The 9,624-nt window shown below is 37.9% G+C and overlaps 1 long non-coding RNA gene across 1 annotated transcript in view; it reads left to right on the top strand.

Annotated features, from left to right (window-relative positions):
- Window positions 1-900: 900 nt before the first annotated feature.
- The window catches only part of LOC103714224 (uncharacterized), a 56,992-nt gene continuing 48,268 nt past the window's right edge, over window positions 901-9,624 (top strand). The window contains exon 1 of the long non-coding RNA XR_016399431.1: window positions 901-9,610. This is a non-coding gene — a long non-coding RNA (uncharacterized LOC103714224). The remainder of the gene's footprint in view (window positions 9,611-9,624) is intronic.

Here is a 9,624-nt window from a genome sequence, read left to right as displayed (position 1 = left end):
TCTAAAGCTTGGGCTCATGCAATACGTGGTCGGTTAAGCCCTCGCCGTGGCTGAAACTAAACGGACCGCAAGTTGAATCGCTTGTTACTTGACATTCTTCTTAGGAAATCGTTGGTGATTAACCCCAAAGTGTGTCACGAGGTGAAATTTCTAGGTGTCTCCGGAAGATATGTCTGACATCCGTGGATTTTTGCTGAAGATTTATTTGGAGACCCATGACCAGAACGTCTATTTTGGCCCTCATGAAAGGCTACAAATACGGTATGGTTATAGATTGACGGGACTACCTGGTTTTATCACTATAAAGTCTAAAGCTAAAGTTAGATCAGATACTAATATATTTATATTTATTATATTTAATATAAATATAAATATAAATATTTATTAGATAAAAAATTTATATTTATATTTATTTTAAATAGATAAAGATCTAAATAGAATATCAAGAGTATAAATATAAATGAGATATAAGTTAGGTAATTAAATTTTGTGATTATAAAATTAAAAATATTGCTAAATAGGTAATAGAACAAGTTAATAACATATTATTATTGTAATTTATTTTTTTAAAAATTTATCATTTATTAATGCTATATAAAAATAAAAAAATAAAAATAAAAATACATATTTAAATATAAATAGCATAGTTATCTATTATATTTATATTTATTTATTTTACTGATGTAAATATGTATATAAATATTAATCAAATAGGATACGAATCCGACTGATATTATTGGATCCACCTCAACCCCTAATAAAACCATTGGAAACCACATCCAAACAAGAACGGCTCATGAAAAAAAATCACAATCCACCGTTGGATCATCCACCGCAGAGAGCTCAAAGCGCGCCAAACTGCATCATCCGTCTGCTCAAAGCGAACAGTGGACGATCCAATGGTGGGATTCCCGCGAAGGAAGCCGACCGCGAAAGATACAACCCGAGTCCCACCCGAACGGAGGCCAAGAGTCTCCGCACTCTAACCAAGGAGCTTCTCCTCTCTTACAGTCTCCTCTTCTCAATCCACGCAAGGCGTTGAACTTCAAGCCTCTCTGGTGCTTTCTCTGCTGAAGAGGCGACGATGACGAATACCGCCACCGCCTCCACCATGCGATTTTTTTCAAAGCTTTGGTGAGGCAGCCGCTGCGCTAATCATTCGTTGAGAAGATCGCAGAGCCAGGGTGAAGGAAGGAGGGAGCTTCCTCTCTGATGGATTTCCGAACTCCGCCATTCATCCACCCTTACAGCTCTCAAAGCGCGCAATGGATGATCCAACGGTGGATGGGCGCGAAGGAGGTTGAATCCTTCTTTCGTGCTAAGGATACAACTACGACCCGGATCGGAGCCGATTCTCAGCTCCTCTCTCCCCTGAGATAAGTCCCTCCTGATTAGTTTTTTTTTTCTCTAAAAAAAATTTATTTCTTATTCGTAACTTCGAAGTGATTTCAGTACGATCTGCTTGGTGTTTTGATTCTAGGGTTTTTACTTTTCGTCAGAAATTTATTTATTTCTGTATTTTTCCCAAAGAATAGTTAACCATCATTCCACTCTCATCCGGGTTGCAAAAAAAAAAAAAAAAAAAAAATCTTTGGAGAAATTATGTTATTAGGGCTATTACGAGCTTTAAATTTTAATATTTCTAAGAAATTAAATTCTGAAAAGCGTATCGCATCCGAAGAACGATGAACCCGAGGTATTTTGTTTTTCAATTTTATTGGATGTATCCGTACTCGATCCACCCACCTTTGGAGAAAAAAAGAAAAAAAAAAAGAAAAGAAAAAAAAAAGAACGATTTGAACCCGATTCCGATCATGGAGGCCCATCTTTCGAGCTTGCCAGTCCCCTTTCATGTTCCCATCGTCTTGTACCGCAAACAGAAGCGACGAGAAAACACTGCCAACGAGTCCTGACACTGATGGGACATGTCGGGTATGGCAAGTAATGGTGGCGTCTTAAAAGCGCTGCCTGCTGGCACCCCAAAACTTCGTTTCTAGAAAATTTATTAAAAAATAAACAATTCACCAAAAAAAAGGAGGTTTATGTGGAAGCTTGTTTATTTGAAATCAGGTTCGAATTGAGCACAAAATAATGGGAATCAAATAAGCTGGATCCCCAACTTTAAGCTCGAAATTAATTTCAAATCAAGCTTGACTAAACCCAAGCTTGATCAAGCTTGGTTGGATTGCAGCCCTAGTTGAAAATCGTTATAAGGTCTGATTTGGAGTTGGTAGGCAAAACTTGGATGGCCTGCTGCTCATCAGGCAACCAGTTGCAGCCATTTGTTTTGATCTGTTAGTTAGAGGATATTATTCTTTTTGATAAAATCGGCAAATCTGAGGCTCCTCCCTTTTCAAAGCAGTTCTTTCTGAAGCATTAGATGGGTTTTTTTTTAGAGATCTTGGATGTTTCGAAGGGATGCATCCTTGCTAGGACATGAAAGTCTTATCTTTCCATGTTCCTTTTTGTGGTTTTGTATGTTTGCTGGTAATGCTAAAGGTACTCAGGTTTGGGTGTTTGGTGTCTTATCGGAATAGATGAGTATTGTGAGGACCTATGAATGCGTGCGTTTAGTCTCACATCGGTTATCCATTAGGTAGGTCTTGGGTACTTATATAGAGTCAAGAAATCTAAATAATATGTTTTGACTAGCTTTTTTGGATAAGGTTTTGCGTTGTTACAAATGGTATCTGAGCAGACTCAGTCTATGATCTATGTACTAGAGGATACTGCAGCACAGGCCAATTGGGGCTCATCTTAGATTGATCGTGATGCTTGCGATTAGATTTGACTAGATTTGGACCATTAACTTGACGAGAATGTTAAGACTTAAATAGGAAAAGTATATGAGGACCTATGCAGGCATATGTTTAGTCTCATATCGGTTATACACCCGGTAGATCTTGGATACTTATATAGGGTCAAGAAATCCCAATAATATCTTCTATCTAGTTTTTTTGGGCGAGAGCTTAGGTTGTTACAAGTACACCATATGTTACTGCCAGCAATAGAGTACATGCATTGCATGTTTAAGGCTTTGTAAAAAGAGAGTGAGTGATGAAGTCCAATTTATTTAGGAGTCAAATTAAACAGTCCAATCTACTTTGGATGGAGTCAAATTATAGAAAGATATGGAGTCAACTCTATCTAGTTAACGAGAGAGGGAGCTCGAGAAAAGAGGGGGGGGGGGGGGAGATAAGAGAGGGAGAGAGAGCTAATAGGACAATTAACATATTTTTTAAGATAAAAGAAGGCTTCTCTTGGTACACAAAATAACAAATGGAATCAAAGAGGAATTCTCCTTGATTTCAAAGCCATCATTTTTATATGTAGTATAAATTATAAGAAAAGACATGCAACTCGAAGCAGTTGTTACATCCCTGGGGATGCCTCAAGCCATTTCTTAACTCTAATGGGAATGGTGAGGCAAGACTTGCTGCCATTCTACACTCAGCCATTACTCTTGATCTGTTGTGTGTGGCACATTTGGTGTTGCTTAAAGAAGTCCTCTTGCAAATTCTAAATAAAAAATACTTACTAATTAAGAGCCAGTTTGGGATTACCTTTGTTTTATGTTTTGTTTCAAAATAATGACCTAGACTGATCACCATTATTATAAACTCTTTATTTTTTGGAATTGTTGGTAAAATCTGCAGAGCTTTTGATAGCAAAGATTTATCGCTTTAAAAAAAGAGGGAACATAAAAGCAAGGAATAGCATAAGTTTTGTGCAAATGCTATCTTCAACATCAATCTTCATGTGGTATTTCACCAATTTATAGCAAAACAAAAATGATGCTAAACAAGCCCTAAGTGTTTGATATTATCAATTGAGAAGTGCTTCTACAAGAAGTGGAAGTTAAAAAAAAAACTCTCTTTTATGAGATGCTAGAAAACTAACTTAGCTTCTTGTGTGAGATTGCTCCATATCTTTCGATGTGGTAAGCCCATCCATATAATATAGTTTTATAAATGTGATAACCAAATATCAAATATATCAAAAACTGCTTCGAGATAAGACCTTAAATGAATCTACTTTTTGAAAATGACTTTTTGATAAGCAGAAGTGACCCTGAACACACCTTTGGTTGGCTTGTCAAACAAGTGTGTTGTTTGTGAGTAAAATGTATCAAACATCCCTTTTTTTTTTGACTAGGAAATGTTGTTCAAGACATACCGATCAAGGTTTGCTATGTAGTTACCATGAAGAGGTCTTCCTCCATGGTTCATCTGCCTTTCCTCACCTCAGCCTCTTGGATGCAGTTTATCCTTTTGTTCATGGTGTTAGCTTTTCCCCCATGGAAGAGAATTTTGCTGATCCATCTATTTAGAGCATGCTTTGTGTTACTCTAAAAAGTACTTTTGCAACGTTTAAAGCAAACAAGCGCTTCCTAGAAAAAAAAATGAGTTTGGCAACAATAACTGACACAACAAAAAACATGCCCCACCCCCTCTCTCTCTCCCATTCACTCGCTCGTTCTCTTGCTTGCTTCTTTCTTTTCTGATCTTTCTAATTCTCTTTTCTGTTTTTAGAGGCTGTGATGAGTTGCGCTTGTATCTCATGCTTCAGATGGTGAAATTTGGTGCTGCTGTTGGACAATCTTGTCCCAAAGCATTATAATGATATAATTGCCATTGTTTTAGACATGCTCCCTCCCATACCCCCCCTCCCTCCCATGCACACATGTTTAATCCTTCTCCTCCATGCCTAATAATACCTACCATCCAGGCAGAGGTGAAGTACTTTTTTAAATTAGTTGTGCATCTCAAATGCCAACTAGTTTGCATTATTTGAACAGGCCTGGCCAACTCGGATGGCCTGCTATTGGGCGGGCAACCGTTGCTGCCTGTAAGCAACCTCATCCAATGTCTGATAAATGCGCAAAACTGAGCCTCCCTTTTTTCCGACTTAACTATTGTTTTGTTAAGAAAAAGCACTGTCAACCTTTTAAAGAAGGGGAAGAGCTAACATAACATGGATGAAGGTAATGATGAAGGACATGGATTAACATAAAATAACACCAAAGGTAGCCCTAAATAAGAATAATTGGTGAATGAGGATACATAAAACCAACCCCAAATGGATGGAATAAGGTTAAATGGTTATGGTAAGTACTATCAACTTTTTCTTTGCTTCTTGGTTCTCTCTAGATTTTATTCTTTGGTTAACTAGGCCTTGGCTTCAGGAGTTGCTTTGTTGCTATTGTTCCCCCGCTTCCATATATTCCATACGTGTTACTTGATAGATCTTAAGGTTGTGATACTTGATAGATGTTAAGATATCAAGCTTTATGTGCGCTTCTTGGCCTTTATGCAGAAGGTACGAAAAATCTATAATATTATAATATTGTACTATTCTAATATTATACTATTCAAAATAAATAATTTGTAGATCAAGAATTTATAATAACATTTCTTGATAGTACAAAAAATTAAAAAATTGAAAGCAGTATGCACTATCTTTTATTGTCATGTGTCATACTAAAAGTACTTTCTCAATTTGGTTACTAAATAGATGTTAAAGTTCTACATCACTTTAAAAATATAGTTACTAAACAGCAAACAATTTTTTGTTAAAAGTTCTACTACCAAAAATTCTACTTCTAAAATCTCTACTAACAAAAATTCTACCACTAACGACAATCCCAAATGGGACCTAAGGCCCTGTTTGACAAAGCTTTTGGTGGGGCAGAAAGCACTTTCTGGCCCTCCAAAAGTACTTTTGGATGAAATAGAGGTGTTTGGTAAAAAAAATCGGAAAGTTGTTTTAGCTTTGCTAGAAAACTAAAACAACTATTTGGGAGAAGCTCCAAAATAGAACTTCTTTGGAAAAGTACTTTTAGGATACATCTGGAAGTTGTTTTGATTTATAATTTTTTTAATTATAATTATAGACCAAAATACCCATGATAAAATATTATAATTATAGAAAATATTTTTTTATATTACAGAAATCTGCAAGAGTCCCAACAAAGAAAACAAGAAACCCAAAAATTAGTTCCTAAAAATATTATATTAATAAAATATTAATATATAATGATAATAATGATAATATTTTATACCTTTATTATTTGTATTATACTATAAATATAATATTATATTACATTATATCATAATACATTGATATGTTCTATAATATCAGATTATGTTATATTATTATACTATAGCATACAATATTATATCACTATATTATAATAATATTATATTATATTACAGTAATATTATACTATATTATATATTTATGTATTAATATATATTATATTTTATTATGCTTTGTTGTATAATACTATGCAATGTCTTTTATGATCATTTTTGTCATATCAAAAGCAGTTTCTCAGTTTGTTTACCAAACACGCATTAAAATTTCACAACACTTTACATTTGGGGGCCTAAGGCGAATTTAGTGAATGAGGCCTTTTTTTTTAATAATAATTTTTTTAATAAGTACAAAATACTTAAAAAAATGATATGAAAATAGATAGCTGTCAAGTACACTATTTCAACAAAGATGCATGAATCTAACAAAGATAGACAAGAAGCCTCTTTAGTTTAATATAATTCTTGAATGGAAGCACGGAAAAATAATTACTCTAAAAGAAGGGCCTATGAAACTGATTAAATAACTGAGATAATGCTTGGCAATACTGTTTACCATGTCAAGCAAGAGCAGAATAGGAAAAGGTTATCACATGGCACTTCATGGTCAAGGTAAAGGAAAGAATTTGTCCAAAAAGGGACCTCTCTATAAGAGAAAGTAGGGGCATTATGGGAAATTCACTCCATCTAATTAATAAAAGTCCCATCCCACCATCTCCCCTTCAAGTGAGTACCCAAGCAGCAACTGCAACATCACAGCACAGCAGCCATTCAACCCTCCCCCCCCCCTTCCCCCCCTTCTTTTCTTTCTCTACCACCCAAGAGGGGAGAAGAAACAGAGAGGAGAAAATTAAAAGAATCTCCACCCTCCAAGAAGTCCATCTCCAATCCCCCTATCTTTCTTCCTGATGGCCCAGCTGGATCAGGAGTAATGTGACTATGTGAGGGAAGGAAAACCAAGACCAAAACCAAAAAAGAGAATGGATGAAAGATAAGAGTGGCTTCAGACATGTGTATCAAGCCAACCAAAATCCCTCCTCTCTCTTTCTCTCCACTCAAAACAAAACTACTGTCCCCAACTTCCCAAATTTCCCCTCTGCAGGCCAAGAAACTCTCCACCTCCCTTCCATCAAGGGGGAAGACTCGTAGCCAGCTCATGTTCCTGTTTTATATGGGGCCTTTGCTTCCTTTTGGTCATGGCCAGACACAGAAAACAGGGCAAGGGCCTGTTCCTCGGGCCGGCTTTGACCAAACAACAAATAGCTTTTTTAAAAACCTCTATTTCAAAAAACTCTACTTTCGAAAGCTCTACTTTCAACAGCTCTGCCAAACGGGGCCTAAGTATGAGGCTTCAGGAAGAGGCAGTGGAAGGGCCGGTGGCTTTATTCTCATAGAAGCTGCCTCCTTCTGCTCCTCTACCAAGCCAGTGGTTCTGAATCCTCCCCATTCTCTCTGTGTGTTTTGAAGAGGTGGTGATGGGAAACTAAGATCTTTGTGTGATATGATATAGAACTTGTTTTTTCTTGCTACGATGGTTCAAATCCTAGGTATCATTTAGTTTTTATAAAAAAATCCGAATATTAAACCCAGTTTCGGTCACTCGGATTTACCTTCCTTCACTCCCATCCACCATTGGATCACCCATGGCACAGATTTTAAAGCGCTTCGAACTCCTCCATTCATCGGCCTGCATAGATCTCAAAGCGAGCAATCGAGGATCCAACAATGGACTCGCATGACGGAAGATGAATCCTTCTTTTGCGTGAAAGATACAACCTCAATCCTGAGGCTTCAGGAAGAGGCAATGGAAGGGCTGGTGGCTTTATTCTCGCCAAAGCTGCCCCCTTCTGCTCCTCTCCCAAGCTGATGATTCTTAATCCTCTGCATTCTCTCTCTCTCTCTCTCTCTCTCTCTCGCTCGCTCGCTCTCTCTGTGCGCGTGTCTTTTGAAGAGGCTGTGATGAGTAATACAAGATCTGTGTGATATTTGCTACAGTGTTTTGGCCATGTAGCTTTACTTTTTCTTGGCAATGGTGGCTGGGCAGCTAGGAAGGTCTGATGTTCTGCAGGCAACCGCTGCCGCCACCAGCTGTAGAGAAGAGTGCAGAGATGAGGAAGAAAGTGGGATCTTCTTCTCTCTCTGTGCCATAATAATGGATCAAAAGCAACTCTGAGCCTCACTCCCTTCTCTTTCTTTATTTAAGATATGTTGCTGTTCTTTTGCTCATTTTTCTTCCCATTCTATTTAATTTTCTATAAAATTTTTAATCTCTTATATTTGTGGCTCAGGTGATAGGCAACTGCTGGATCATATGCTGATTATTCCTGCAGCCTTTGCTACGTGCCTGTATGAGTCATTTCTCTTTTTCATCTTAGTGATGAGATACCTGCAGACCAGGCAAGGTTGTTCAAGACATACTGACCAAGGTTTGCTGTGCAGTTACCATGATGAGGTCTTCCTCCATGGTCCATCGGCCTTTGCTCTGCTTAGCCTCTCGTTTCCCGTTTATCCTTTTGTTCATGGTGTTAGTTTCTTCCCCCATGGTAGAGAATTCTGGTCCATCTATTTAGAGCATGCTTTATGCTTCTTTTAAAAGTACTTTGCAACTTCTAATGCAAAACAGTGCTTCCCAGAAAAAATAAGTTTGGTGACAATATCTGAAAAGTGTTTTTAAAAGTAGAAGCAACAGAAAACATGCCTCCCCCCTTCTCTCTCTCTCTCTCTCTCTCTCTCTCTCTCCCATATTTAGTTCAGTGTTCCCTTCAATTCCATTCACCTTCCTTCGCTCCCATCCACCATTGGATCACCCATGGCACAGATTTTAAAGTGCTTCGAACTCCTCCATTCATCGGACTGCATAGATCTCAAAGTGAGCAATTGATGATCCAACAATGGACTCGCATGAAGGAAGATGAATTCTTCTTTTGCGTGAAAGATACAAGCTCAATCCTGAGGCTTCAGGAAGAGGCAATGAAAGGGCTAGTGGCTTTATTATCGCCGAAGCTGCCCCCTTCTGCTCCTCTCCCAAGCTGATGATTCTTAATCCTCTGCATTCTCTCTCTGTGTGTGTGTGTGTGTGTGTGCGCGCGTCTTTTGAAGAGGCTGTGATGAGTAATCAAGTTCTTTGTGTGATATGGTGTAGAGCTCATTCTGTCTTGCTACAATGTTTTGGCCTTGTAGCATTACTCTTTCTTGGCAATGGTGGCTGGGCAGCTAGGAAGGTCTGATGTTCTGCAGGCAACCGCTGCTGCCACCTGCTGTAGAGAGGAGTGCAGAGATGAGGAAGAAAGTGGGATCTTCTTCTCCCTCTGTGCTGTAATAATGGATCAAAAGCAACTCTGAGCCTCACTCCCTTCTCTTTCTTTATTTAAGATATGTTGCTGTTCTTTTGCTCATTTTTCTTCCCATTCTATTTAATTTTCTACAAAATTTTTAATCTCTTATATTTGCGGCTCAGGTGATAGGCAACTGCTGGATCATATGCTGATTATTCCTGCAGCCTTTACTACGTGCCTGTACGGGTCATTTC

Source organism: Phoenix dactylifera, chromosome 2 (assembly GCF_051530095.1).
Source record: "Phoenix dactylifera cultivar Ajwa chromosome 2, Ajwa_hap1_PhDact_Kaust_v1.1, whole genome shotgun sequence".
Classification (NCBI taxonomy): domain Eukaryota; kingdom Viridiplantae; phylum Streptophyta; class Magnoliopsida; order Arecales; family Arecaceae; genus Phoenix; species Phoenix dactylifera.
The sequence above is the reverse complement of the archived record's forward strand: the minus strand, read 5'-3'. Positions and strand labels throughout refer to the sequence as shown.